Raw genomic sequence first — 6,395 nt, 5'->3', positions numbered from 1 at the left:
TAGTGTTAAAACAGATTCAATCCCCAAACATTTTACTTCCCTTCTAATTAAATTATATTAGAAAATAGTAATAGGATTTCCCTCCCCAGCAGGTCATGAAAATACAGGTATTTCATCCAATTAACCTCAGGCAGGTAAATTTCATTCTAAGGCTTTGAACTGTAATTGGACAAGGGGTAAAATTACAGAAGAGTTTCCGCCAGCTTATCAGTACTGTAACTTGACAACAACAAACGGTTTACTACTGTGTGTATTGCAATAAGGTAAGGCCGCTCCTCTGTGGGTTCATTAAGTACGGTATGTAAATCTGATGTTACTCAAGACGTAAAGAAGTTCAGTAAATGTATACAAAAGAAAAAAGGTTCGATAATGCATAATACAACGTTAATATTACATGACAGACAGACAGACAGACAAGAACTCCCACAACGAGTGTCTTGTAGGTTCAAGGTAAAGACAATTCGATTCCAGGGTTTCCATTTACAGAGTTTTACATGTCTCGTTGTTAAGTGATATTGTTTGGTTAATTAGACTAAGGGAGGTAGTGTATTGAGGAAGATAGTTTACTAAGGGAGATAGTATAATAAGGGAGATAGTCTAGTACTACTCCAGAAGTATTCTCAGTGAAATAATACTTAGTTTAGTGATACTGACAGGTTAACGAGTATAATAATCCAAGACCCCATAAAGCAAAATCCTTATTAGTTCACTAGTAAGTATTGTGTCCCATGACTGTGTTTAGTGACAAGAGATTTGATTCTTATTTCCTAATCTTTTAAGAATCTTTTACTTCATGATCAGTCTATTAATTGGCTGAGTTGCTGAGTTTAATATACCTATGGATTATATATCAGTGAGTGACTGTATCAGTGAGTGACTGTATCAGTGAGTGGCTGTATCAGTGAGTGGCTGTATCAGTGAGTGGCCGTATCAGTGAGTGGCTGTATCAGTGAGTGGCTGTATCAGTAAGTGGCTGTATCAGTGAGTGGCTGTATCAGTGAGTGGCTGTATCAGTGAGTGGCTGTATCAGTGAGTGGCTGTATCAGTGAGTGGCTGTATCAGTGAGTAGCTGCATCAGTGAGTGGCTGCATCAGTGAGTGGATGTATCAGTGAGTGGATGTATCAGTGAGTGACTGTATCAGTGAGTGGCCGTATCAGTGAGTGGCTGTATCAGTGAGTGGCTGTATCAGTGAGTGGCTGTATCAGTGAGTGGTGGCTGTATCAGTGAGTGGCATCAGGAGTGGCTGTATCAGTGAGTGGCTGATCAGTGAGGGCTGCATTAGTGAGTGGCTGCATCAGTGAGTGGATGTATCTGAGTGACTGTATCAGTGAGTGGCTGTATCAGTGATGTCTCTCTGTTGACGTGAGTTCCTTGGTCTATTTCTGGTCCTTTTTGCTGTCTGATCTGCTCTCAGTCACCCAAGGAGTCTGTCGGATCTGTCTGTCAGTCTACCTGCTTGAGTCTGTCTGATCTGTCTCTCAGTCAGTCTTCCTGCTGAGTCTGTTGATCTGTCTCTCAAGTTCTACCTAGTGAGTCTGTGTGGATCTGTCTGTCAGTCTTCCCAAGGAGTCTGTCGGATCTGTCTGTCAGTCTACCTGCTGAGTCTGTCGGATCTGTCTCTCAGTCTACCTGCTGAGTCTGTCGGATCTGTCTGTTTGTCTGTTTGTCTGTCTGTCTGGCTGTCTGCTGTCCCCTACCGAGTCTTCCTGTCACAGTATCAACTCCCCGTCACACCAGGGGATAATTCCACCTATAACTCCTCACTCATAAATATTCCCATCACTCAGTCTTACCACTAACTTAGCCAACACGTCAGATTATATTACCTAGATCCCATTTCTTTTTACACCTTTGAATATATCTACAAATATTACCTTAATTATTTTTCCTTATACAAATATCAAGTTCACTCATACAACGTTAAATCATATTATATTTTTTTCTTACGTTAATTAAAAACACCAATACTTATAATTAGAGGAAACACAGGTAAGGGAAGATTATAATTTCATTCACACTAAAGGAAAAAATATTGAAGATAATGTAATAATTTCTCTGTGTTGTAAATGAAATAACAAGCTAAACTGACATGGTTTAGCTAGAGACTCAGGGAGGAACAGTGGAATATTATTTTGATGTGAGTAAATGTTGAGTATATATTTGCATGTATGAATGGATATGTAATTAATGTAGAGAAGAGAGATATTGTGACGTGAATGTAGTTTTGTATATGGAGATTGAATGGTGAAGTGGTGGATATATTAGTGTGTGGATGTGTGGGATGATGTATCAGTGAGTGGATGATGATCAGTGTGTGGATGATGTATCAGTGAGTGGATGATGTATCAGTGTGTGGATGATGTAGAGGATGATGTATCAGTGAGTGGATGAATCAGTAAGAATAATCAGACCGACAAAACAAAAACACAGAATAACAAATGAAAAGAGAATAGCCAAAGAACCTAACGTAAAACACATATAAAAGAATCATCGACATTACCACACAAACGAGAAACAAAAGCACAGAATAACAAGAGGAGAATAACATTAAAGTGGCAGATATGTAGTAGAATGAGAGAACATATGAACTAAATAGACTACAAAAGAATGGACATAGGAAGAAGTATGGGGTGAGGAAAGGTGGAACAGGAAGGAGGGAAAAGGGATTAATGAAGTTAGTATGAACATATTGAGAGAATGGAGAATGAAATATGTGTATGGGTGTCTATAATTCAACTGTGGATGGGAGGGATGAACAGGAAGATGGAATAATGGAGTGAATGATTATAGTAGAAATGAAGATAGATAATAGAGAGGCAGAGGAACTCGTTAATGGTGGTTTTAAGTTGTGTATGATGATGGCACCAGGTAGTGACGTGTGATTGTTTTTTGTTGCGGGTCATCAGTACGGTAGTGTAGAAGGAAGGGTTTACTGGATAAAAATAAACAAATAATTAAGTTTATTGTACATTCTGCTCTGTTTGAGTCAGTTCTTGATGAAACAAATAAACACGTACAAGGCAGACAAAACAAAAATAAATAACAAGCTCTCAAAAATAATCCTGTTGAAATTGAATTAAATAAAATTATATTAAATCCGCTGATGGAGTCTGGTGTTCCCATGCTCCGCCGGTAAAAAGTTTTGTTTGTATTTTACTCTCACACATATAACATTCCTCCCCCTTCCCCACACACACACACACACACACACACACACACACACACACACACACTTATGGAGCATAACAAAATAGGAAACAGCCTGAAAGAAAAAAAGTAGATAAGAGAGAGGTTGGGAAACTTTACTATGAGTGAAGTTGGACGTAAAACTAAAAGAGAAAATGTTGTAGTATGACTCTGCTGACTCACACAGGGAAAACAAACACGGGGAGAACAACACCAGCGTTTAAGGGTGAACTGCACACATATCAAAAACTATACCGAGAACTGTGGGGGCGAGCGGGCAGAGCGTGTATGAGGAGGAGGGAGGCGAGGCAGAGCGTGTATAGGGGAGGAGAGCGAGGCAGGCGTGTGTATGAGGGAGGCGAGGCAGAGCGTGAGAGGAGGGAGGCGGGCAGGCAGTGTGAGGAGGAGGAGGCAGGGCGAGGCAGGTATGAGGAGGAGGAGGCAGGAGCGGAGCGGGGGGGGAGGGAGGAGGCAGGCAGGTTAGAGAGGAGGAGAGCGAGGCAGAGGTGTATGAGAGGAGGAGGGAATGAGGCAGAGCGAGTATGAGGGAGGAGGCAGAGCGAGTTAGAGGAGGGAGGGCGAGGGCAGAGCGAGTATGAGGGGGGGGCGTCCCCATGGAGAGAATCTGTGGAATTGTACAGGTGTGGTGTGGGGATGACTGACCGCCCCTGTGTGCATTCTGTTCTGGTACTCAATGACGTCTGAAGTCAACTTTGCAATTTATAACAAACATTTTTTTTTTCCTTTCTCGTCGTTGCTCTTGTACACGGACACGAGGTTCGATTGAATTCACTTTAATTTACGGCAATTAGAATATTATATTTGGTGATCAATTATACGAATATTTTATATATCTCAAAAACTCTACCTTTAATTAACCATTAATATTCCCAGGTATGGTATGTCTTATTACCATACTCACCCACATATCGTAAACAAGCTGTCAGAATATAACTATTATATTCACATTACAGTAATACAGATGTGCATCAGGGAGCACACATTATTATCGTCTGGGACTGTAAATCTCTGTGTGTGTGTGGTTTTTAAAATCATTTATCTTTATTGCTGCCTCACCTCCCCTCCTCCCAACTCGCCCCCCCTCCTCCTCCCCCCTCCCTCGCTCGCTCCCCCCTCCTCCCCCTCCCCCGCCGCCCCTCCTCCCCCTCTCCCGCCCCCCTCCTCCGCCCCCCTGCAATAAATGTTACCTTTATCACACATGCCCGCGAGTTTTTGTTTTTTTTGTTTTTTACGTCACCCCCTGAGTGTCGTAATTCAAGATATGAAGTGTCAAACTTTACCAGAATTCTTTCGTAACAAAAGATTATGTATGAGGTGACTAACGGTGTGTATGTGTGTGTATGTGTGTGTGTGTGTGTGTGTGTGTGTGTGTAAAGGCATAATCTCGAATTGGTTAATGTCTGAAGGACCTGTTGTGTTTCTTTATAAAAAATATATCTGCATTGACTTGCATATCTGAATTCTATCACTGGCCGATATGAATACCGCCTCTAGCAGCGTTCCTATTGATCGAAATATTACATAACCACAACAAGACCAAGAATACACACACAAATATTTACCAACACAGGCAGTCACCTTCTCAGTTCTCTTCTGCACACACACGCACACACACACACACACACACACACACACGCACACACACGCACATGTATACATTTACCTGTGTGCTCAATCACTTATGTATATGGTAATAATTCGTGTCAGTATAAACACACATACAAACACATTCAAACTAAAGTACATATTCATACGCATAAACAAACACAACAAGATACACACGCGCACGCAATCAAAAACACTTATACAAACTGATGATGTGTAAATACAGTCACGCAAACACACATTCACGAACATAGTCATTCACAAACACAGTCACTCACACATTCAAACAAACATTCACAAAGACAGGCATTAACGCAGTCACACACATGCACAAACACACACACACTATTAGCATGCACAGTCAAACATAAAGACCCTCAAATATTTTTCCTTGTACAAGAGTAACCTAGTTGGTGTTCGTCCTGGGATTAAAACAGCTTGACTATTTTTTTTTCCTAGTATGAGGGTGATAACTAACAATCTTCTTAGGGGTGAAGGAAGTTACATTGAATATTTTTCCTAGTACGACAGTCATATGGTCGGTGTTGTTCCTGGGAAGTGAAAGTTTCATAATTTTTTCCATACTATTAGAGGTAACTTAGATGGCGTTCATCCTGGGAGTGAAAAAGTTTATATTTTTTTTCCTATTATGAGGGAGACTCAGGTGGAGTTGTTCCTAGGGGAGACAAGCACATCGGGGGGCGGACAGTTAAGACAAACATTAAGACAGAAGTGGCGGCGACCGTGGCCTAGATGACACCCTTATACTGAGACACACTTGACAATGAGACACACTTGACACTGAGACACACTTACACTGAGACACACATACACTGAGACACACTTACACTGAGACACACCTTTGACACTGAGACACACTTGACACTGAGACACTTGACATTGAGACACACTTGACACTGAGACACACTTGACACTGAGACACACTTGACACTGAGACACATGACACTGAGACACAATTGACACTGAGACACTTGACATTGAGACACACTTAACATCGATACACACTTGACACTTGAGACACACTTGACATTGAGACACACTTAACACCGATACACACTTGACACTGAGACACACACTTGACACTGAGACACACTTGACACTGAGACACACTTGACACTGAGACACACTTGACACTGAGACACACTTGAGACATTGAGACACACTTAACATCGATACACACTTGACACTGAGACACACTTGACATTGAGACACACTTGACATTGAGACACACTTAACACCGATACACACTTGACACTGAGACACAACTTGACACCGAGACATACTTGACACTGAGGCACACTTTTACATTGAGACGCACTTGACACTTTATACTGAGACACACTTGACACTTTACACTGAAACACAGTTTACACTTTTACAATGAGACACACTTACACTGAGACACGCTTACACTGAGACACACTTACACTGAGACACACATACACTGAGACACACTTACACTGAGACACTCATCCTTATAAACAACTCACACTTGACACTATTCACATTTATAAAACACTTGCACTTAGTAATTCATCACACTTACAAAACACACTTAAAA

The sequence above is a fragment of the Homarus americanus genome, unplaced genomic scaffold (assembly GCF_018991925.1).
Source record: "Homarus americanus isolate GMGI-L3 unplaced genomic scaffold, GMGI_Hamer_2.0 scaffold29646, whole genome shotgun sequence".
NCBI lineage: Eukaryota > Metazoa > Arthropoda > Malacostraca > Decapoda > Nephropidae > Homarus > Homarus americanus.
This window is presented reverse-complemented; position numbering follows the sequence as displayed.